Raw genomic sequence first — 26,636 nt, 5'->3', positions numbered from 1 at the left:
TCTTCCAGCTCTCGGTGGTATCACTTTTGCTGACGTTTCCCAGAACATGCAAGCGGAGGAGGGATGATGCCAGGCTGAAGGGAAGAGTAAATACTCTTATGTCAACTCTCATCATAGATAAATTAAGAGAAACACCATAGAAATGTCTGTGATGGTGCATTAAAAAGTATATAAACTCACAAGAATTGTATAACCGTTAAGGAAGCTGTTAAAGGAATTGCCAAAGCATTTAAAACTCCTGTCCTTTAAACTTTTGAAACAAAAACTGTCTGCAGTTTAGAAAAAAAGAAGTATTGTTATTCAATCTGCATGCAGAGGTAAATTGGAAGGTTAACATTAAAGGATTTGAACTGCATGATTGATTTCACAACCTATCGATATGACTGTGGAATGCCAGTCAGCTCTCAGCTCGATTCATAGTTCGAAGTGCTAATAAAGTCTTTCAATAGAACATGAATACAAATGCTTGTATATAGGGGATCAAGTACTTGAAAGAAGTAAAATTTTACAAATGTTTTGGATAATCAACGTGTAACTTTTTAAAAAGTAATGAATACATCAACAGAATTTTATTTCATTTCATCACAGCATGTATCTGGAGGTCTACCTGGGCTAAACACTGGATGATTGGTATGGAGACTATAAAAGCAAAGGTAGGTCAGCGAGCATGCTTGACTTAGCTGAGCTTGCAGCAAATTGGCACGGAGCTATAAAAGGCTCATGGGATTAGGTGCATGAGGCCATGAAAACCAGTGGCAACAATCAGCATGGAACGGCATATGTGTATATGGTAAGGATATAGAAACATAGAATCCCTGCAGCGTTGAAGTAGGCCATTCAGTCTATCAAGTCCACACTCACGCCCCAAGCATCGTCCCATCCAGAACCATCCCCCTGCTCTATTCCATCTAACTTATGCATGGCTGAAAATAACAAATGCTGGAGATCACATAGTCGTCACATAGCATCCATGGAGAGAGAGCAAGCTAATGTTTCGAGTCTAGATAACTCTTCATCAGAGCTGCTGTCTATGTATCCCTGGATGCTATGAGCAATTTAGCATGGCCAACTCACCAGACCAGTACATCTTTGGACTATGGGAGGAAACCAGAGCACCTGGAGGAAACAAACTCAGACACTAGAAGAATGTGCAAGTCCCATACTGACAGTCACGCGAGGCTGAAATCGAACCCAGATCCCTAGCGCTGTGAATCAGCAGTCCTAATCACTACGCCGTCCATGACATTTGAGGGATGAGGCCTGGAATATTGTATTTTTACAGCTATGGCAGTCCAACGGCACTGAGATAGGTGTTTTAAGCCGTTTAACCTTAAAAGCCCATATTGCTGCCTCTGAACTGTTTGCAGGGGCTCCAATTAACACCTGCTAATGCCTACCACCCCTATTCCCCTTCCTCATCACACCCCACCCCTCCAAAAAGCCCAAATGAAAATCTGACTGTCTGGGGCACATTGTCCAGACTCTGTGTTCATGACCGGAGAGTACAATTCAGGTCAGAAAGTCCACTTGCCGAAGGGTACATGTCAGCTCTTTGTACAAACTTGTACATACAGCAAGTCAGCTCCAACCAGAGGTCAGCACAAACCAAGTCAAGATGCCAAGTGAATAACAGGTAACGAGTGTCTAGAATTTCAGCACAGACAGGGTGGCAAACAAGAGGGCAGAATGGCTTGTCATGAACTGTATATCAACCCAACTAACAGAGGGAAAAAAAATACAGCCACCAAAGCCCAAGTCAATAATTCAAGTTGCAAGCAATTACTTCAAATCAGGCCCTAGGCAGTCAACACAGGTGTAAGCCTCTGAGACTAAATGTTTTCCTGAGAATTAAATAACGGCATAAGGAACTGCATGAGTAATCATCATTTCATTTAGAATTGTTCCATTTTGTTGTAGATGTTACTTACATGGTTACAGTTTCAATGAGTTGAAAAATCCATAATGGTTGACTCAATCAATTACTTGAACAAGTCCACAAGTGCTGGTCAGTTTAGAGTTAGCACAATTCTATAAAAAAACTGAAGGTTTGATTGCCGAGTTTTCTGCTGCATGCTCATTTATCATTGGCACTTATCAACTGAATGACGTTATTTTATTCACATTTACAATAAATATTTATTTATTTAAGCCAAGCAGTACCCTTTATCCGATGCATCAATGCAGCCTTGTGGTGTGACAATTGGAGAGGCAACACTCTTGAGATGTGCTGGATTTGAGATTGCACTTTCAGTTGAAAGTTACTGTGGATGGACCCATGCCCAATACAAGACTTGAAGAATTAAACTGGACAATATCTAATGAACCCTTTCATACCAATATACGATCAACTAACATAGGGAAAATGGTGGGACTTTTCTGAAAGTGAATATGTGTTGTGATAGTTTGAGGACTGGCTAAACCTGCAAGGCAGCATGCATGATTGTTATTTGACAATGTACGAGGTCAAATTATATGTTTAATAGTGGAATTAAGAGATCAAAGCCAACAGTGTTGGTCCAATAAAATGGATGCAATGCAGGAAGAAGTTGAAGGATCTAACAAATTTCAAGATGCACAAATTCACCTTCAAACAACCAGTAATCTTCTCTATCATTTAATTTATTACACTTACAGAATTAACATGCTATAATTGGTATTCACACATTGAAATCATAAGCTTTACCTTACCCCCAGACATTTAGCATTTTGATAATTCTTACAGCAATAATTAACATGCCCTGGTAGCTATTCAACCCTGACTGCTACATCACTCAAATGAATTACAGAACATTCAATGATGCACTCCCCTTGAACTATAGCCAGTCGCACACAACAGGTGATAATAGCACCCAATGTATTTTAGTCATCTTGATCCTTTGCTTCGGTCATATTCAACATCTTTCAATCACATTACAATCCATTGTTTTGAATCTTTTATTTCCTGGCCAAGTCTCATTTTAATCTTCCTCTGACACTTTCTATTCCAATTACCGATCCAAAATAGTTTATTTTTGAAAAGGCTTGCTAATTTTACTGTACTTTGTGGAATCACCAGTTTTTGTTCTTCTATGAAAATATCCTTCCTCTTTAATCTACTAAAACTTGATGTTTCTCTGCAACTTTTCTGGTTTTGGGAAGAAAACTTAAACCTACTAGTTCTGACTTGTAGGCTGCCAAAGCCTTTTTCTCATTAACATTAACATTGATCCACGAATGATCACTTTGCTGCTTTCACTTGATATGACCAGGTGAGAAGGTGTGAACCAGCTCCCCCTATCCGATAAACCAAGGAGGTTAAAGAGCAAAATGTCCTATTTTTCACAAGGTTAATTTGCTCTCCAATTAAAAATGAAATTAACTGTGTTTGGCCATGAGCAATATGTCAGTCAACAAGGCTCTTCAGTCAAAGAGCAAATTAGTTACCTGTTAAACCAGAGAAAAATAAACAAAAAGGTGATGCCATGCTTATGGATTTGGTGCTGTCACTACGGCCTATAGGCACAAAGTCAAAGGGGAATATCATCCAATACAAAAGAAGATAACACTAAACCTGGTTTGGAGTCCTTTGGCCCTCTGAGGTGTAAGGTCTTTTAACCTAAGGCCGACATTGCTTTGCAGGTTTTTTGACAGCAATCACTCATAACGAATGGAGTAATTATTGAAAGGCTTTGGTTCATAGTTGGTTTCTATAAGGGCAGATCAATTTTTTACACATCTGGGTATCACTTCCAGAAAAAGACAGAAAATGTCCTTATTCTTGAAGTTACAGCAAGTGTCTCAATGTTACTTTCTGTTTTTGATTGTCTTTCTGTAGTAAAATTACAGACTTCTAAGCATAGCTTCTCATAGGGCTGGGATGGTGGTAGTATTTAGATGTGTCAAAACTGGCTGTTGGTCACAATCAAGATAATCCATGTTTACAGAGTATTGATAGTTCATCTGTGAACCATTGATATGGGGGTTGGGGATTCAGTCTTCCTTTTTGCCTAACATTTCAGATTGAAGTCTTGAGTATAGGAGTTGGGATGTAATGTTGCGGCTGCACAGAACATTGTTAAGGCCACTTTTGGAGTACTGTGTTCAATTCTAGTCTCCCTGCTATGGGAAAGATGTTGTGAAACTTGAAAGGTTTCAGAAAAAATTTATAAGGATGTCACCTGGGTTGGAGTCTTTGAGCTCCAGGGAGAGGCTTAATAATCTATGGCCATTTTCCCTGGAGCATCGGAGGCTGAGGGGTGATCTTATAGAGGTTTATAAAATCATGAGGAGCATGGATAGGGTGAATAGTCAAGGTCTTTTCCCCAGGATAGGGGAGTCCAAAACAAGAAGGCATAGATTTAAGGTGAGAGAAGAAAGATATAAACGGGTCCTGAAGGGGCAACTTTTTCACACAGAGGGTGGTGTGTGTGTGTGGAATGAGCTACCAAAAGAAGTGGAGGAGGCTGAAAAAATTACAACATTTAAAAGTCACCTGGATGGGTACATGAATAGGAAGGGTTTAGATAGGGGCCAAATGCTAGCAAATGGGACTAGATTAATTTAGGATGTTTGGTTGACATGGATAAGTTGAACCAAAGGGTCTGTTTCTGTGCTGTATATCTCTACGACTCTAAAATTCAACTGATTTCCAAGACCTTTTATGTCACTTTCATTCCTAACACTTTCCAGACACTGTTAATTACAACCTATAAAGCAATCGTATCTTGTTCAGGTCTGTAATAACTAAAGACTGAGAAGATTTGCCATTGCCCTATAATCCAATTGGTACTTTTACTCTTCTGACCATTCTATCTGTGCCAAAACAGTTAATGTGTTAAATCACATGGAACATTTCATAACCTTCATCCATAAATAGATTTAGTACTATATTTTGATTCAGTCATGCCGATTGCTCTTCTGTCTCATGATTATTCTGGCTGTTTTATCTAAAGCATCCAAAACCAACTTTACCTGTCTTCATAAATTCTCCAAAGCTACAGATGGTTATTAAATGCAACCTTTTTAATACTGTAACCCTGTTACAAAAAGGCATCAATAATTTTCTGTTTCTCGTATAGCAGTTGTTTCTTCTGAAACCAACGATGATGATGATGTTACTGGACTAATAAAGAGGAAACATTAGATAATTTAGACGATTAATAAAGTCTCTTTTGAAGGATTTGACTAAATTTGCCTGTGCCAAGCTTTCAGGCAATACATTCCAGATTCTAATTACACTCAGTCAAAACTAAACATTTTCCGTTCGTTTCACTGTCTTCTGTTTTAAACATACCAATCATCTTGAATCAATATCCTCTAGTTGTAGATCCTTCTATCAACAGGAATACTTCCTCCCCAACTGCTACATACAGACCTGTCGTGAGGTTGAACACTTCTACAAATCCCCTCTTAAATTTTCTCCTCCAAGAAGAACAGTCCCAGTTTCTCCAAGGTATCCACACCAATGAAATTTCTCATCTCTGGAAACATTTCCATGAGTCTTTTTTTCGCCCTCTCGTAAAACAGTAGCATCTTTCCGAATGTCTCATATCCAGAATTGGGCACTGTACTCCAGTTGGGGTTGAACCACTGGGCAGAATCTTAGCCAACTCCTGGGAAGAGTCATTATTAATGAATGTCATGGAGAGTTTCTCTCCATGAGTCGCAGCAAGTTTTCTCTTATGCTATCATCCCATACTCACCTCATTAGCTATGCACTATGCCCCTATGGCACCCACTCATCAAACTCTATTGCTCGTCATAGGCAGAGGTACACACCAATGTCAGATATCCCAAGATCCCTGATGCCAGCACCATACTTGAAAGACGGTCATGCACGTGGTCAAACACAGGTAGTCTGGAGTTGCCCCGCACAGTTTGTATATTTACATTGGACATGACAGACAAGAAGAAATTAGTGCCTCACATTGTGGACATCCTGGTGTATGGGATGGTGTGGAGCTGGACTGTACTCTTGCCCCAAGCAGAACAGACCGGCATATCAGACCCTGCCAGCCTTTTCTGAGGCTGCCACCCACATCAGTGCATTGTCAACAGACCCAAGAAACAGCAGCAATGCCACACAAATTGATCAATGACCTCCTCTGCTCTGTCAGAGTAATTACTTCTCTTCTATTAAATGCAAAATATTGCAGAAGCTGGAAATCTGAAACAGAGTGCCAAAGAAACTCAGCACGTCTGCCAGTATCTGCAGAGAAAGAAACAGAGTTGACATTTTGATTCAGAAATAAAAGTCATTGGAAAATGATTTTTCTTAATATTTTGACAGAGGCAGAGAAGGGACAAAAACTTGAATAGTGTCATCGCCCAATATAAAACACAAAGGGGTTGTTAATTGTAGTGAAAAAGTAAAACAGATGCAAAATGAGTGTAAAGAACATAGAACAGTACAGCACAGTACAGGCCCTTCGGCCCACAATGTTGTGCCGACCTATTATCCTACTAAGATCAATCTACCCTGCATACCCTACATTTAAGTAATATGTGAAAGGGAGTGAGATGGTCACTATGACAGAAAAGTGAAAAAAAAAACTGAGGCTTGGGTATGGAGGGGTGAGTGGGTGTGTAGTTGAATGTAAGAAAATTGGAGAACAGACATCATGCGGTCATTTCCTGAATTTATGGAAATCAATATTGAGACTCTAAAGGCTGTGAGGTGACTAAGTGGAGAGTGGAGCATTGTTCTTCAAGTTAACATTGTGTTTCATTGGAATATTTCAATTCGAAGACAGAAAAGTTAGCATGACAGTAAGATACTTTATTGAAATGGCAAGCAACCGGAAGGTCAAGGTAATCTTTTTTTAAAGAGCGGAGGTGTTCCAAAAAGCGATCATCCAGACTTGGTTTGATTATAAAAGGAGTTCACATTGTGAGCCATGAATACAGTAGACTAGATTGAAAGAAATAAAGGTAAAATGCTGCTTCTGCTTATCCCACACTCTCTATTGTACATAACATCTTCCTTCACTTTAACTCAATCACCACAATGTCACTTTCCCAGCATGGCGTCTGCATTGCCTACTCAGTCACTCAGACTCTCACTCCTTTGACCATTCAACTGTTCTTCTGTCTCTTTGGGATCTATTCCCACCAATCATTTACTCCTAACCCCCTCCCACTACTCTATGTTCCACAGAAGAAAAAAGGTTTTGCTGGCCACCATCAGTTCTGAAGAAGGGTCACTGGACCCAAAATGTTAACACTGATTTCAGTCCACAAGTGTTGCAAGACCTGGTGAAATTTTCCAGCAATTTTTGTTTTTGTTTCTGATTTCCAGTATCTACAGTTCTTTCCATTTAAAAAAAAATTGTATCCAATTGACTAGCTCTCCCTGGATCCCATGTGATTTAATCTTACTAGCCAGTCTATGCTGAACCTTGTTGAAAGCCTTGCTAAAGTCCATGTTGACACTGTCTACTGCTCTGCCTTCATCTATCATCTTGGTCACCTGTTTACAAAACTCAATCAAATTCTAGAGACACAATTTCTGATGCACAAAGTATGCTAACTATCCCTTATCAATCGTTGCCTTTCCAAATGTGTATAGATCCTGTCTCTCAGAATCCCCTCCAACAACTTACCTACCACTGACATTATGCTCACTGGTCTGTAGTTCCCTGGCTTTTCCTTACAGCCTTTCTTAAATAATGGCCCAACATTAGCCACCCTCCAATCTTCCAATACCTCACACGTGGTGATAATACAAATATCCCTGCTAGGGGCCCTGCAATTTCTTCTCTAGCTTCCCACAATGTCCTTGGATACACTTGATACAGCTCATAGGAATTTACCTACTTTTATGCATTTTAAGACCTCCAGCACCTCTTCTTCCATAATGTGAACACTTTTCAAGACATCACTATTTATTTCCCTGAGTTCTCTAGCGTCTATGTCTTTCTCCACGGTACATACAGACATGTAATATTCGTTTAGCATCTCACCCATCTCCTGTGGTTCCACACATAGAAAACCTTCATTGATCTTTAAGGGGTCCTATTCTCTCCCTGGTTATTCTTTTGCCCTTAATATACTTGTAGAATCCCTTTGGATTCCCCTTAACCTTATTTGTCAAAGCTCTCTTATGTTCCCTTTTTGCCCTCCTGATTATGTTCAAGTGTACTCCTACACTCCCTATATTCCTCAAGGGATTTACTTGATCCCAGCTGTCTATACGTGACATATGCCTCCTCCTTTTCTTGATCAGACTGTCAATATTTCTAGTCATCCAGTGTTTCCTCCACCTGCTAGCCTTGCCCTTCACACTAATAGCAACACACTGGCCCTAAACTCTTGCTATCTTCCTTTTGAAGGCCTTCCACTTACCAGATGCCCCTTTACCTGAGAACAGCCTCCCCTAATCAACTTTTGAAGTTCCTGTTAATACCATCAAGATTGGCCTTGCTCCAATTTAGAATTTTAACTTGTGGACCAGGTCTACCCTTTTCCATAACTACTTTAAAACTAATACAGTAATGGTCACTGATCCCCAAAGTGCTTCCCCATTGACAACTCAGTCACCTGCCCTGCATTATTTCCCTAGAGGTTGAGTTTTGCCCCTTCTCTTGTAGGTCATTTACATATTGATTGAGAGCATTTTTTTTTGACACATTTAAATTCCTCCCCATCCAAGCCTTTAACACTATGGCAGTCTCAGTCTATGCTTAGAGAATTAAAATCCCCTGTTACAAATCTATTATTCCTACAGCTATCTGCGATCTCCATACATTATTGATTATTTGTAGGGTGCCTATAGTACAGTATCATTCTTATTTCTCAGATTCACCCATATAGCTTCACTGGACGATCCCTCAGGAAGTCTTGCTGTGATGCTTTCCCTAATCAAAAATGCCAGTCTGCCTCCTCCCATGCCTCCCCTTCTATTCTTCCTATAGCATATGTAGCCCGAAACATTGAGCTGTCAGTCCTGTCCCTCCCTCAGCCATATTCCTGTAATAGCTATGATATCCCAGTCCCACGTTCCCATTCATGCCCAGGGTTCATCTGCCTTCCCTGTCAGGCCTCTTGCATTGAAATAAATGGAGTTTAATTCATCAGTCTTCCCTCATTCCCTGTCATGCTCTTGCCTGCCTTATCTATTTAACTTGCTTTCTTTAACTTCTATATCAGCCTCAACCATTTCTCTTGTCTTACTACCGTTTAGGGTACCCCCACCACCGCCCTGTCACTACAGTGAGATTAGCTGACATTATGTAATAATCTATTAATGTATGCATATAGTTTGAGTTTGATTTATTGTTGTCAGTTGTACTGAGATTCAGTAAAAAGTGCTGTTTTGCGCGCTATACAGGCAGATCGTACCGTACAAAGTGCATCAGGGTAGCAGAATAGAGAGCAGAATATAGTGTTACAGCAGCAGAGAAGGTCCAGAGAGAGAGAGAGAGAGATCAGAATTAACATTTGAGAAGTCTGTTCAAACGTTTGATAACAGCAGGGAAGAAGCTGTTCTTGAATCTATTCGTATGTGTATTCAAAACTTTATATCTTCTGCCTGATGGGAAGAGTGTGGAAGGGAGTATAACCAGGGTGGGAGGGGTCTTTGATTATGTTGTTTGCTTTCCAGAGGCAACGGGAAATATAGATGGAATCAATGCATGGAAGGCTGGTTTGTGTGATGCTGTGTTCACAACTCTCTGTACTTCCTTGTGATCTTGGGAATAGCAGTTACCATACCAAGCTGTGATGTATCCAGATAGGATGCTTTCTATGGTGCATCTATAAAAATTGGTAAAAGTCCTTGAGGACATGCCAAAATTCCAAAATAGGCATTTCACTACTGAGAATCTTGTTCAATACTAGTCAGACAAATGGTTATTTTGCTCTCGATATTGACAGGCTCCTTGCTGGCCACCTCACACAATTGTCTCAACTTCCTCACCAATGCCCAAATTGTTCAGAGGCCTGAGAGATCCAGTGACCCTATTCTGACCCTCTTAATGAAGCCAATAATGCTTAAATTGACAGCTTTTTCAATCCTGTCCTGTCACCTTCAATAATTAGTGTACAGGTCTGCTCCTGCCTGTCTTTAGAATTATAGTTTGTACAATTTAATCTGCCATTTGTTTGCCTATTCCACCATCCTCACTATGTCCTCTTAAAGTGCATCACTATCCTCCTTCTAATTCAAATTACTTCTAAGTTTTGTGCATTTGCAAACTTTGAAATTGTACTCTATACATCCATGTCAAGGTCATTAGTATACATCAAGAAATGTTGTTGTACTAACACTATGGAACCATTCAGCACTACTGTTTCTTATCATTCAGCCAATATTACATCCATGCTGCTACTGTCCCTTTTATTGCATGAGTGCTGATAAACCTAATGTAAGGCACTTTATCAAATGTCTTTGGAAATTCATGTATGCTGGATCAACCACATCCTCCCCAGTCAATCCTTTGTGTTACCTCATAAAAAATTCAAACTGCTTAGTTAAATACAATTTGCCATAATCAAATCTATGCTAGCTTTCCTTAATCTACATTCGTGTAAGTGACATGCTTTTTGGCAAATTATCACTTCTAAAAGCTTTCCCACCAGTGAAGTTAATCTAATTACCCTATTATTGCTCCAACTATCAATTATGCTTAAGCCCCTTTGATTGAACAAAGGCATAACATTTGCAGTTGTTCAGTTCTCTGGCACCACCTTGCATCAAAAGAAGATCAAAGGATTACCGCTAGTGTCTCCGTAACTTCTGTCCTTACTTTAGGATGCATGCCATCTGACTCTAATGATTAATCAGAGTACAGCAAGTCAATTGAATACATCCTCTGTCAATATTTAGTTTATCTGACATCTCAATTTCTTCCTCTTTAACCCTGACTCACTTATCATCATCTTCTTCAGTAAAGACTAATGCAAAGTACTCATTCAGCACCTCAGCAATGGCCCTTGCCACCACGCATCATAAATCAAGGGCAACTAGGGACGGGCAAGAAATGCTGGCCAGACAGCGATGCCCACATCCCACAAATGATTAGAAAAAAAAAGTCCTTTCAAGATCCTGAATCACTTCAACCTCCATCCTAGAAAAGACTCCAGTTCTACTTATGTTAACTACAAATTTCTTTGTATACTCTTTTTATCTTTGTTCCTTTTGCTTTTTTTGTTTCCCTTTTGAATATTCTATATTGAGCCTGGTTCTTAATTTTGTTATCCACCTGACATTTATCATGTACACTCCTTTCCTGCTTTACCTTGCTCTCTATCTCTTGTGTCATCCAGGAAGGTCCAAATCTCTTTGTCCTACTTCTTCACCTTTACTGGGCATGAAATTTTCTTTAAAAGCCCCCATTGTTCATGATGGAAGACAATGAATCATTGTGAAAGGAGGTAATTATGTGGCTATGGGCCATGGTGCACTTGGATTCAATTACCCAAAAATGTGGTAGTGTGGACTTACATTGGGTCCTTATTCAGGTTAGTTACAATGAAAAGGCTTGTTTACAAGTGTGATGATGCTGTGGCTTTAAGAGGTTATTTTGTCCTTTTTTTGATGGGAAGTTTTATGGCAGAGGTGGTGAGCTTTCTACTTGGCAAGCCAGTAAAGTAAGCAGCTTGTGAGACCTTGGGTGTTTTTTTTTAAAGTTGGAACATTAGAAGCATCCTGGATGGGTGTGGCCAGCTCTCACAGAACAGGATTTCTAGTTTCTTTTTAGTGTTTACCCAGTTTTGAGCAATTGCTATTGGAGTCACAATAGGGCAGAAACTGCTTAAGTTTTGAAGAAATAGAAGCTATCTTTTCCCTCTCTGTTGGTTACAGGTAGAAACTGGGGTTTCTCTCTGCTGCTGGGTTATCTGTGAGACAAGTCTATTTTTCTGAATTTGCCTTTTTGCCAAGGGTTTTTTTTAATGGGATGTTACTATATTCGTACAGTTAATAAATAATAGCTACTGCATCTATTGTCTGGTTAAGTTTTCCAATAGAATTAAGTTATTCTAAGTTCTTCTTTCTTTCGTTGTCTTTTAACTGTAGTCAAAATAGATTGTGCTTTGCTTACCATCAAGTAGTTTGACCAGTCGCACTGCATCTGGAACACAGTACATTACATGTGCCTTTAAAATAAGAAAAAGACAGGATCCAGGCTACTTGCTTAAAATACTTTCAATGGGTCTGGTCTGGTCCATAACACAAGTTAAAGACAAGCTGAAAGTGTGTTCGTCTTTATGAATTTATTTATTGAAACCGTTGCAGGAGAATTCCAAGTCTAGTGGGCAAGCACGGTCTACCCTTTTTCCCTACCACCCAGGCCACAGCTGAAATACCCCATGCTTAATGGGTTGACCTATCAATTGATTTCAGGTCAGTCGAGACAAGCAGAAATCATTAGGGTGTATGGTTTTTGTTCAGCACAATGACAAAAGTGGGCTGGGAGAAATAGTCCTATAATTATGACCATACCTCAGTGGAAGGTTGAAACAATTACTTAGCAGCAAAGAAGTTGAATATTCGAGAAAGGAAAGATATGTTGCTAAAGCTTTGCATCTTGCACTCATCAGAATAAATGGAAGAATGCCAAATTTCAAACAAACTCAACAATTTATACCACAAGGCAAGGTTGGCCAAGGCCATAAGACCATTTGACATAGGAGCAGAAATTAGGCCATTTGGCCCATCATGTCTCCTCTACCTTCTAATCATGGCTGATGAGTTTCTCAACCCCATTCTTCCACATTCTCCCTGTAACCTTTGATCCCTTTGACAGTCAGGAATCTATCTATTTCTATCTTAAATATATTCAATGACCTGGCCTCCATAGCCTTCAGTGGCAATAAATTCCATAGATTCAGTGCTCTTTCGTTGAAGAAGTTTCTCCTTATGGCAATGCCATGATGCAAGGAAATGGGAACTATAGGCTCCCAAATTCCCGACTAATTAAACAAAAAGTGCATGATTTGAACAATTTCCTTTCCTTTGCAAAGAAAGGTTGCTGCGTACAAATGCATCTAATTTCTAGCCAGTGTAAACAAGCCATATTATGAGCTTAACTGATTATCTTAAGATTGGTTATCAGTGTACCTATTGGCGTACCCAGGAATGCTTAGCAAGTGCTGTCCAACTTCAGAATTGCATATTAGATGGATTGTCGGGGTTCTTCCTTCTGCAGGCTGTGTACTCACTGTATTCTCTCTATAATGAAAAAAAATCTTATTTGGTTTCATCAGCCAATCATTGGGGCATGTGGCTTATTTACCTGGGATTACACCAGCACTGCAATGGACGCACAAAGTTTTCAACTGTGTAGTGTGCAGAGCTCTTTTTTGGACTGGCATTGTCATCTTGTTAGTGGAAGATTCCATTTGCATAACCTCTGAGTAGTAGGTGGATAAAATAGGTTGCTTTTTGAACATATGAACTTCATATGAACTTCAGTGCCAGTGCTGCTTCAGTCTGTTCTTTTTTTTAAAAAAGGGCACAAGTGAACCACCAGTTAATGTTCATAATGCTCATATGATTAATTACAATTAGTTACAAGTAACACTACACAAATGCAGGCTATGACCATCACCAATAAGACACAATCTAACCACTGCCTCTTGACATTCAATGGTGTTACCATCACTGAATCCCCCCACTATCAACATCCTGGGGGTTATCATTGACTAGAAACTCAACTGGACTCATCGCATAAACACAGTGGCTACAACAGCAGGTCAGAAGCTAGGAATACTGCAGCGAGTAACTCACCTCCTGACTCCCCAGAGCCTGTCCACCATCTACTTCATAAAAGTCAGGAGAGTGATGGAATGCTCCCCACTTACTTGGATGGGTGCAGCTCCAACAACACTCAGGAAGCTTGACACCATCCAGGGCAAAGCAGCCCCCGCTTGATTGGCACCACATCCACAAGAATCCACTTCCTCCACCACCGACGCTCAGTAGCAGCAGTGTGTACTATCTGCAAGATGCACTGCAGAAATTCACCAAAGATCCTCAGACAGCACCTTCCAAACCCACAACCATTTCCATCTAAAAGGACAAGGACAGCAGATATATGGGAACACCACCATCTTCAAGTTCCCCTCCAAGCTATTCAGCATCCTGACTTGGAAATATATCACCGTTCCTTCACAGGTGCTGGGTCAAAATCCTGGAATTCTGTCCCTAATGGCATTGTGGGTCAACCCACAGCAGGTGGACTGCTGCGGTTCAAGAAGGCAGCTCACCACCACCTTCTCAAGAGCAGCCAGGGACGGGCAAGAAATGCTGGCCAGCTAGCGATGCCTACATCCCACAAATGAATAATTAAAAGAAATTAGCAAGTTTGCTTTGCTCTGGAAATACAAATTAAATATTGTACTTACAAGCAAAATTTCAAAACACATTAAATCAAACAGCTTCATGTTCTGCACAAAGCATTACACTTCATGATGTGAGTCCCCTACAACCATGCAAAAATATGGTCACGTTGCTTTTTGTGAAACTATCCAATAGTTGATGACTTGCATCCACTCATTTAATTTTCAAGATTATCTTTCTCCCCAGCAGATGTGTCAAGTCAGCTAGGTCAATCTATAACCTATCCTCACTTACACCTTTTGAAACGTGTGCATTATCCCACAACGAACGATTACCTACACAACATGTAAAAGGAACACTATTGTCAATATGCTCATTACATGGGATATTAGTAAAACTATATGCATGTTGAATGCCTATTCAATGCCTCCACAAGGCTCTGTATTTTGGCAGCTGACATTCTTTCAACTACTGTGTTTTAATTTTCTTAGTTACTCAATTTAAACAACATTTCCAAATCTCATCTATCAGAATTATTATTAAGCTAACCGTACCTAGAATATGGATAAGATTACCATATCAGGCACAACTAAAAATGATCAGTAACCAGGCAGACCATGGAAGGACATAACCTAAGTACTTATTTAAAAAGACTTAACTTTCTTACTGCTTTAACCAACCTTGAAATTTTCTCAAATTTAAGATAATTAATCAAAGTGTTTAAGCTTAAAATATCAGAACCAGCATTTGAGGCAGGATTTTCAACTATGAGGTTTTGTTTTAATTCACTCATGGGATGTGTGTCACTGGCTAGTCCAGGTGCAGTGATCTCCTTTCTTGAGCCCTTCATGGCTCCTGAGGTGTAGGGACATTTACAGTGATGTTAGAGAGTTCAAGAAGTTTGACTCTGCAACCATTGGTGATATTATTCCAAGTCAGGATGGTGTAGGGCTTGGAGGGAATTTTCAGGTGATGGTGCTCCCATGTATTTGCTGCATTTGTGCTTCTAGGTAGTAGAGAACATGGGTTTGGGAGGTCATGTCAGACAAACCTTGGTGAGTTACTGCAAATGTGCCTTGTAGACAAAGCACACTGCTGATGGGAAGGATTAGGAAGAGAATTTCAAAGACTCTCAACCCCCTGAGAGAAATCATTTTGTCTAGTCTCTGTTTTAAATAGGCAAGCCCTATTTTTTTTTTCTTTAAACAGTGTCCTTTTGTTCAAAATTCTACAATAAGAAACTATATCCTCTCCACATTTATCTTGTCGATAGCCCTCAGGATCCTGTGTGTTTCAATCAAGTCACCTCTTAAACTCCAGCAGATGCGAACCCACCTGTCTAAGGTTAGTGAAACTGTAGAATTCTTTACCACAAAAGACTGTCCAGGCTTGTTTGTTAGGTATATTCAAGGCCAAGAAAGTCAGATTTTTAATCAGTTAGGGAATCAACAGTTATAGGGAAATGGGAGGAAAGTTGGCTTGAGAATTAACAGATCAGACATGATCTCAATAGGCTGAATGGCATACTTCTACACCTACAGCATTCCTTGGAAGACAACCAACATATTCCAAGTATTAGGTTAGTAAACCTTCTCTGAACTGCCTCTGATGCAATGACATATTTCCTAAATAAGGTGACCAATAAATAAGGTGTGCAAAGAAGTCAAATTGCAATCTCATCTGTGCCCTGTAAAACTGAAGCATAACCTCCCAGTTTTATATTCAATTCCCCTTACGATGAACGGTAACACTCTATTAGTTTTCCTAATTTTTTCATACTTCTGTGATTCATGCATGAGGACATCTGTATCTCAGCACTTTATAATGTCTTACCATTGAGATTTTTTTTGTTCTCCATATCAAAATGGACAATTTCTCATTTTGCCACAATGCACTTCGTTTCCCACACCTTTGCCTGTCCATTTAACCTAACTGTACCTTTTTGTAACCTCACGTCCTCTTCACAACTTACTTTCCCACATATTGTGTCGTCAATAAATTTGGCAAATACATTTGCAGTCCCTTAATCTAAGTTGTATTAGTTAATACCAGTTGTAAACAGCTGAAGTCCCAGCAACACTTCCTATGGCACACCACTTGTTACATTTTGTCAATCCCAAACAGACCCCTTGTGTGTCATCTCTGTTTCCTGTTAGCCAGCCAATTTTCTATCCATGCCAATATACCATCTCTGACACCAGCTTTTAGTTTCTGCAATAACCTTTGATATGGCACCTGTTCAAACGCCTTCTGGAAATTTCAGTTCAGTACATTCCCTTTATTCCTCTTGGTTCCTTCTATCTACAACATGTGTTATGTCCTCTAAGAACTCTGACAGATTAGTCAATCCTCTGGTGTGAAGGCCAATACACAAAAACTGTTCAAACCATCTGCCATTTTATTATATTCCATTATTAATTCTCCAGTTTCACTTTCTTAGGACAAACATAAACTTTTAATGTTTTATTTTTCTGGCTAGTTTTCCTTAAGTATTCCCTCCTTATTAATTTTTAGTCATTCTGTCACCTGCCTTTACACAAATATATTTTTAAATTTAGGTTAGATACAATCTTTAACATATCTTGTTAACTACACGTGAGAGATGTGTTTCTTGGAAATTTTGCTCTTTCAAATTATCTACTGTGTGTGTTCTGAAATATCTCCTTAAATATCTGCCCATCCCATCTCAGTTGGTTTTTCCTTTAATGTAATTTGCCAAGTCACCTAACCAGATCTGTTTTCATATCCTCATAATTGTCCTTTTCTTCCTTTACAAAGTCTCAGGTCCATTCCTCTCTTCCTCAGACTGCATGTAAAATTCAATCTTATTATGGTTGTTGCAATCTCGGGGTGCCTTCACAATGAGATCATTAAATAATTTCATCTTTTTGAACAACACCATCTCTATCATAGCTTAAATGCCGGTTGGCTCCAGAACTCTGTTCGAGTAAACTATCCTGAAAATGTTCTCTGAGCTCATCTGGGCTACCTTTGCCAATTTGACTTTTCCCGTCCATATGCAAATTAAATCTCTCATGATTATCATCATGTCTTTCTGGCAAGTTTGTATTATTTATTTCTTCATGCTCCACCATACCATGTAGTTTCTGTTTCCACACCTTGGTTTCCTGAGCTTAGCTCATCCTTCTTTATTGTGTTAATACTACCAATAGCCGTCTGTAAGGCAGCCCATGTTTGAAAGTCACAAAATGGCCAACAAGAGTTAAACAGAATGAAACAGCCTGCTCTAGCATTAAGACACAAAATGGCTGACAAGGAATAAATAGAATTAAACAGCCTGCTCCAGCATTTAAGTCAAACATAATGGTACCTTTGAACATGGCTACTCCAAGGTGAACAAGAGGCCCATAAAACAACCATCCAAGACAGTTTGATAAAAGGATGCTAAGGATAGACAAGTGATTCCAGCCTTATTAATGAAAGGATGTTGTCCCATTAGGTGAACAGCAGCAGTTAGAACAAGGGGTGTAAATCGCAGTCCATGAACCAGTCAGCCTAACTCATTAAGCAGCTATGAAAACAACAGTTAAAGTTATTTTGTACTAATTAGTTATTCACAATATTAAGAAATGGGTTCTAGTTAAAGATTTTTCAGATAATCATAGAGATAGATTTCAACATAATTGTAGATACACGTATAATCAAATTACAATAGAAGCATTAGGGGAAAAACATTTAAGCCTAGATGTGAAAGTTATTTAGTGTCAGGAAACACTTTCCTTATCTCTAAAAAGATGTCTGGTATGTCTGGAGTGAAATAGATTCTTCATAACTTATTAGTTAAAAAGTACAACTAACTTTATAATGGGAAATTAATACTACAATTCTTATAGCAGTCAATTAAAACCAACCGTCTTTTGTATTTTTTTATCTACATAATTGGGACAATGAAAAAAAAGAGCAATAACAGAATTTGATAGAGATAGCACATGAAATACAATGAATAACAGAATTCAAGCAGTCCTTAGAGACAAGAAAAATCTGGGATGGACCCGAAGGGGTGTAACCAGTAATTCTGGAATGCAAACTGTTAGGATGCATAGAAAGATCCCAAGGCCTGGGGATTACAATGTCTGTTAAACACCATGAGCTCATGGGAACCTGGTGCTGTCCATAGAATGCCCATCATTGATTAGGTGTTTCACAGGATTGGGTGTGTGGAATAAGGTGGAAGGACACAGTGACCACACTATGTGTGTGATTACTGTAACACAGAATGTATAAAAATGATGTATTTCACTGTAAAAATCAGAACGTGTCATTGATCACTCTTCCGATCTGATCCGTGGATAAAGAGAACAACTGGATTCTCACGTCGAGGCCAGATTCAGAGAAGATCTTTGGTCCTCTCCCTGCAGTAACCACTTGTTGCTTGAATAAAAGTCTGCCACTTGCCTGAATTCTGCCTGCCTCCTGAGTCTTTGTCCCCAGTCAGGGGTAACACTCCTACACCACCCCTCCACCTTTTCCTAGTTTCCTTTCATTCCTAAATGTCCTTCATCTTTCAAAATTCAAATCCCATTCCTTGTCAACATGCAGTTGTATCTCTAAAGGCTATCAGATCATACTTGTTCATTTCCATTTGTGCTTTCAGTTCAGCTATATTGATTTGAATGCTATATGCATTCAGATACAGAGTCTTTAATAATCAGATAATAATCTGACAATTATGACATTTAAGATTTTGCTTCTTAACATGGTGCCTAGCTCTTCTCACCAAATATGCAGAACTTCCTTCTTTGCCATGAATGAGTCATTGGTACTAATGCGGAACGTGATGACTGGATTCTCCCTCTTCCAGTGGAAACCCCTCTCCAGTCCTGAGTGTATGTCCCAGCCTCCGGCACTGGGCTGTTTTGATTTACACTCCTTGCTGCAGAAAATATTATCAATCCCCTTATTACACTGTCTCTTAAAACAGTGACATTCCTTCCTTCTCCACCATTCTTGAATGGCTTCCTGTACCATAGTACTATGCTCAGTTAGCTCGCCCATCATCCATTCCACATTGTCATCCAAAAAAGCTAGAAGTACCACAGACCTGTTTCAATTTCAAAGGCTGAGGCTCCTGCGTTCATCCACTTTGGTTCACTTTACATGCCTCACTTGCAGTCAAGCTTTCCTGCGGCTGAACAATTACCAAATTGAACAATCTGACCTTAAAAGTTGTTCACGCCTCCTGGTATAAAGCATCCAGGTAATTTTACCCCTCACTGATGTGTCGCTGTGTCTGTAGTTTAACTCCAGTTTATAAAGTCTGAGCTGAAGCCTCTTGAAATTCAAACACTTGCTGCAGATTTCTTTGCTCTAGAGTAAGTCAGCATCCAGGAGCTCCCAGATGCTGCAGCTGTGACACACCACCTGTTTTGCCATCCTCCATTTAACTCCTTTAATCACATTCTCTAGCACTCTAATGCAAATCATATTCAAAGTACATAGTCACATCAAGTCATGACGAAAAGAGCTGGCTGATTCACTTGATGCAAATCCAGTTTCAACTGCTTCTTAATTAAGCTCAACTGCTCTTCCACTATTTGCCTTGTTAAAATGCTGCTCAAGGCTGAGAACTACTGAAACTAAATTGTAGATTTCACTTAAGTATTAAATATAAACAAAACTGAATTTGTATAACATTTTCATAAAAATTTTGACTGTCGTGCCGCAACAGTAAGCACTCCTGGTATAAGGTAAATTAGGTTTTCTCCCTCACCACTTGCTACATACATAGTCTAGCAGCTATGACCTTTAGAACTCAGCCAACTCAGTTAGCGGTGGTGCTGCCTTGCTACAACTCTTTGTGACACACATTGAAGCCCATTACCTACTGAATGTTCTGTGCCCTTGCCACCCTAGTGCCCTTTCCAAATAATGTTCAGTGTAGAGGTGTATTGACTCGTCATATGAGGGGGAGTGGTAGATGCTAATCAGCAGAAGGTTTCAATGCACATGAACAAAAACAGAAGTTGCTGGAAAAGCTCTGCAGGTCTGGCAGCATCTGTGAAGGGAAATCACAGTTACCGTTTCAGGTCCTTCCTCAGAACGGTTTCCAGCAACTTCTGTTTTTGTTCCTGATTTACAGCATCCACAGTTTTTTTTAATTTCTGTTTCCATGTACATATTTCCCCTGAGCTATCAGACTTCATGGAGTCCGAAGTTAATATTGAGGACTCCCAACTGCATACTACTGCGCCGTCACCTCTGTGCCGCCATCCTATTGGTGGAACTGGACATACAGGATAATGATGGGGCTCTCCAAATTTTCAAGAGAACACAAATTTATTGAATGACAGAGCAAGGTCAAAGGGCGGAATGGCCTACACCAGTTGCAATTCCCCATGAAATCCCGTCTCATTGCTAATAAAGCATTCAAACATGCAGAAAAGGACTACCTGTAGTGCTTTCTAGTCCAAGTGGGATTTTGCACAGACCAGAAAGAATTTTGGAATTTTGTCCAAAACGAAATGATGGTGGCCGAACACTCCAAACACCTAGAGTAAATTATTTGTATAACCGCTACATGCTCAGCAAGCTATAATCCAATCAATCAGCTAAAGTTTTAAAAGAGATAACAAGGTGTACAGCTGGATGAACACAGAAAGCCAAGTGTTCATCCAGCTCTACACCTTGTTAGCTCAGCATCGGCAGTTCCTACTATCTCTCTAAAAAAGTTTTAAAAGACATTTTATTGGTCACCGCACAACTTCTTTCACAGAGTCAGTTGCTGAAAGGACCTGCAATTGCAGTAATCATGACCAAGCTGTTCATATCTTAGCATGTCTCTGAACTCATCATTGACAAATGCCTCCCAATATCAGTCAGGACATTTGTGGGTGTCCCAAGTGTGGTCTCTTTTTTTAAAAAATGAGTTTCTCTATAATCCCCAATTTGGTACTTGAATGTGCTAATATAGAAGGACTAAATCTGGTTGCCATGTGTATTAAATGTTGAATGAAATTGTTTCTTTCTTTATTATATTACCTTTGAACCATGGCAGCCACCTTATTAAAGTCACTTGGAAAGAGGACGCTTACAATGGTGGCACTTATCTTTCATAGAATTGATTTCACAGATCTCATTTACCTCTTCATATTAACCTCAATCTTCAATAAGAGGAATTTGTCTGTATCAATTTAAGTCAATTTGCTCATTTCTCTGATGCTTTTGACTTGGCGTCATCAATATTTCCCTTATTGAGAAGAGAACACTGTAGCATCCTGACTGGGTAAACTGAATATCAACTGACTTTGCAAAAGTAGTAATTTTTTCTGCTCCCCATCAAGTTTTCTTTGATTCTTATTCATAAAAATGTTTACTCAAACAGTGTAGAAATCTCAGTGGGGACAACATCAATATCTATAAAATAGTTTTTTCTAGCGATTATACATGGAATTACAATTCTCTTTAGTGTGCTTAATGCATTTTCATTGTCAAACCTAAAACAAGTAGCATTTTTATATTCCTTAATCTCGCATTGATCCTCATTACTTAGCGAATCAGGGTAATATTTTAATGTTTCTGTTCCCCATTATATCAATGCAAACGTTATCTAATACTGCACAGGTGAAATAGACTGCAATGAAAACATTCATCAAAGGATTGAACTCTTCATGTGAGTATAATGTATTTGGATTCATTGTTAGCTTTATGCACTACCATGAAATTCGCTTTGTCATGTATCATTTCAAAGACCCTGCCTCTTTGCTTTGCTGGACAATTCATGCATACCTGAAGTACCTATCAACTCTTTCCTTGGAAATTCCTGGCATTAATTCACCATTACTCGCATAATTTTTATTTTGTCATTTTACTTACTGTAACATGGTCACCTGTTTAAATTACTTTTAATCTCATTCTGCTTGTCTTTAATCCTTCTGTGTGCACCCCAGTATTTGATACCCGGATGATTTACGTATGCATATAAATATATATATAGTTTTATATTGTTTGCATCATTGCAGACCATCAAATTTGTTGCATGAAAACAAAAGGAAATGACTGGCATCTAATCCAATAGGCTGTCATTTGCTGTGAACTGACCAGAAGGTGGAACCAGTTGCGTGCCCATAAGACCCCTCAGTACAATTCAGTAATTTAAACACCAGCAATGAGCCAGGTGTTTCAAAATTAGATTTTGTTCATTGTCATACAACCTCTTAAAATCCATTACATGTTTTTCCATCGGATGACCATGTTTGTCAAACTCCATCAAATTCTGACCATGCTTCAAGGGTATTTAACACTGTCTCTAAAAACTCCAACTGAATGTCCGAACTTTCATCAACATCCATCCAACTGAAGAAAAGAACTTTACTTATAATTTTGTTTCCTGTAGAATATGGCAACACCATGAAATATCTTTGTTTATATCTTTGAGAGGGTTTTGACTGGTACCCACATTTCCACTTATAGCATTATAGGAAATATGAGAGGTAGTAGAAGATTCAGCCTGTTGATTCTATTCCACCATTCAATTGAATCGTGGCTAATCCTCTACCTCACATCATTTTCCCACATTATCCCCATGTCCCTTGATACCTTTTAATATGTAAAAATTTTATCGATCTCTGTCTTGAATATATTGATTAACTCAGCCTCCACAGCTCTCTGGGGTACAGGATTCCTAAGATTCACCAGATAGTTCAAAGTCTAAGAACATAATGGTGTTTTCAGGACCTGACACTTTATAATTGTTTTTTGTCTAGTTTCATGATTGTCATGAGAAAGTTATTTTTCTCCACTATTTTTAGTTATCAACCTTCACCTTTTGTCAACTATCCTCAGATACCATGTTATGCAAAAGGTAGGTGATGAAGGGCAGGATTGGAGTCAATCTATCCACATTTAAAAACATTAGATACAGAATGCAAATTATAAATAATCATTATTCTCCAACAACTGCAATTTCAAGTTGTTCCTTCGCGTAGCACGTCTCTCAATCACTGGACATCTCAAAGCAACTTACAGCCAATGAAGTACTTTTTGAAGTGCTTTTGTGATGCTGCAAAGACAGTAGGAAATTTACTCAAATTCCTGGATGGGACTTGAACACAGGACCATATAACATTGCAGCAAGAACTGAGCCACAACAAAACTGTTCTTTAGATATTTTCCAAACGCGCCTGTTCAGTGATACTATTACACATGACTGGAGCAGCTGGAGTAGAACCCAGGCCTCCTGGCTCAGAGGCAGGGTCGCTTCCATTGCAACACAAGGGCATTAAAACCATTCTTCTTTTAAAAGGCACAAGTTAAACTTTACCTACTGATTAATTTGAGGTCACCTTTCCTATCTTTCCTTCTGTGTCCTTTAATTTCAGGCACTATTCCAATGGCTCTTCTTCACTGCCTCCAGGGCTTGAACATCCTTTTTGTATCTTTGTTACCACAAATAGATACAATAATCAAGGTAATAAGAAAATGAAACAGCCCTTTTTCACCCAAAAACACTGGTAATCTAGAATGCATTGCAAGGATGCTTACTGAACCTCACAGCATAAATGTATTCATGATCTGACCTTCGTATCAAGTGACATAAAGGACCTTTGTATTTGCCATCACTACTCAACTGCAAAATACTGCACCACAGTATGGTACCAAACTGCCAAACCAAACTTATCGATGTGCAACTCAAATTAACATTACACATCATTTCAGGTACTTTTCAATCAGCCTACCCCTCCCCACCCCACCTCCCGACCCAGGCTCCCAAGTTCTGTGAAACATTGCTTTCCCTCCCCTGTGGCCATCACCTCAGAAGGGTCATTGCAATAGGCAAGTTGTTGGAGAAGGTCTACCCCAAACCCTTATTCAATTAGCTCCTCAATCCACCAGCAATATGGCTTGCCAATTCCAGCCAATATTATTACATACACCACACCAAGTAGTAACAGCCAGGGACCTATGACAGAATGACTGGCAGCAGAAGACATCCACCATAAACCTTACTCTCTTCCTAATCCCTACCACTTTTACATTTGGCTTTGAATTCTCACAGCATCAGTGGGTGGCTTTAAACTATTCACAAAAAAAAGGTCTCTGCAGCTGGCCAGCTTCAGTGGGGTTGTGAAGTTTATCCATTCTTCAGCTGGAGTGAACGTTTCAGGTAAGCACTCTGATGTGGGAATCCCATTGTAAAACTAATAAGTGGGACTCTCTATTGTAGAGTCATAGAGTCGTACAGCACAGAAACAGACCCTTTGGTCCAACTAGTGTATGTCAAACATAATTCAAAACTAAACTAGTCCCACGTGCCTGCTCCTAGACCATATCCCTCTAAACCTTTCCTATTTATGTACTTATCCAAATGTCTTTTAAACATTGTAACTGTGCCCACATCTACCACTTCCTCAGGAAGCTCATTTCACATACAAACCATTCTTTTCAAAAATCCGCCCCTCATCTTTTTTTAAATCTCTCTCTTCTCACCTTAAAATATGCCCCTTAGTCTTAAAATCCCCCATCCCACAGAAAAGACACCTACTACTAGTCCAATTCAAACCCCTCATGATTTTTAAAACCTCTGTAAGGTCACCTCTCAACCTCCTACACTCCAGTGAAAAACATCCCAGCCCTTCTTTATAACTCAAACTTTCCACACCTGGCAACATCTTGCTAAATCTCTTCTTAGCCCTCACTGGCTTAATAATATCCTTCCTATAACAGGGCAAGCAGAAATGGACACAATGCTCTGGAAGAGACCTCACCAAGTTCCAGAGCAGTTGCCACCAAGCTGTGATGCATCCGTACAGGATGCTTTCTATGGTGCATCTATAAAAATTGGTATGAGTCGTTGCAGACATGCCAAATTTCCTTAGCCTTCTGAAGATAAAGCAAGATACCTGTTTCAGCAGTTCAACAAAAACATAATTAAAATGAATCCAACATAAAGGATGAATTATGTTTGTTTGAATGATGTACTGAACAGGTTTCTTGCTTTATCCTCAGAAGGATAAGGAAATTCGGCATGTCCACAATGACTCGTAACAATTTTTAAGATACACCATAGAAAGCATCCCATCCAATGTCTCACAACTTGCTATGGCAACTGCTCTGCCCAAGACTGGAAGAAATTACAGAGCATTGTGAACACAGCCCAGACCATCATACAAACCAGTTTTTCATCCATTAACTCCATCTACACTTCCCACTGCCTCGGGAAAGCGCCTAATGTAATCAAAGACCCCTCCATCCTGGCTATACACCCTTCCACCAAGCAAAAGACACAAAGTTGAAAACATGTACCAACAGATTCAAGAATAGCTTCTTTTGAATAGACATCCCGTATATTAGAGTTGATCTTTCTCTGCACCTTCTCCGTAGCTGTAACACCATTTTCTGCATTCTGTTCCATTACCCTGATGTACTTATGTAAGGTATGATTTGCCTGGCTAGCATGCAATACAATACTTTTCAATGTATTTCGGTACATGTGTCAATAAATCAAATCAAAAATCAAATCAAAACATGTATTAATATGTCTATAAATAAATCAAGAGAAATGTTTTACCTTTCACACATTTGTGAAATAATGAAGCATTTCTCCATTTGGAATCGGGGGTGGTGTTAGTTTGTAATTTAGTGAGACCTGAATGTTACAGTAGGTTGGGAGGAGTGTGGAGACTGGATGAGGAGGAAACAGGTGGAGGCAGTGAAGTTGTCTAGGTGTTTGAGTCATGATGTGCTGAAAAAATAGCTCAAGTGAGGCACGAATGAGAAATTGTATGAAAATATTTTAACAGATGTGATTTAGAAATAGGTTGGGGATGGAAATGCACATGAAAAAAAAGGTTATAAAATTTTTCCCATCAACAAAGCAAAGAGTAAACCTTTTTTTTTTAACCCCCAGCCATATCCTTTCCATATACTAAATTCCAGAGAAATAATCACTCCTATCTTAACTCTAAGTTCTTACTTACTTCCAATGTTCCTCATGGACTGCTGGAAAATTTTTAATACTTCTTTCCAGTTCGGATGGCCTGAATCACCTTTTTGTCTGACAGCCAAAACCTGGAAATTTTACAAACCTAACAAACTGCTCTGCTGCCAGCATCGAAACTGAAATCAAATTCTTCTAAACTGAAGTCAAACTAAACTTCCAGTGTTCCTTGATCATTTGTTTTTCTATATTTCACAAACTCATTTCAATTAACACAACAGGTATCTGGAAAACAACTTACTTCAAGTAAACGTGATTTAATGATGCTTTGAGGTCAATTTTCCAAAATACTTTCTGACCACTTTTCTTAAAGGTATTATTTCAGTGACTTATGTTGTAAATAAAGTATAACACTGATGTGTATACCCCCTGTATCACACTTTTATTGCTTAGTGTGTATTTTCCCACTGATTATGTTCT

Source organism: Rhincodon typus, chromosome 20 (assembly GCF_021869965.1).
Source record: "Rhincodon typus isolate 14 chromosome 20, sRhiTyp1.1, whole genome shotgun sequence".
NCBI lineage: Eukaryota > Metazoa > Chordata > Chondrichthyes > Orectolobiformes > Rhincodontidae > Rhincodon > Rhincodon typus.
This window is presented reverse-complemented; position numbering follows the sequence as displayed.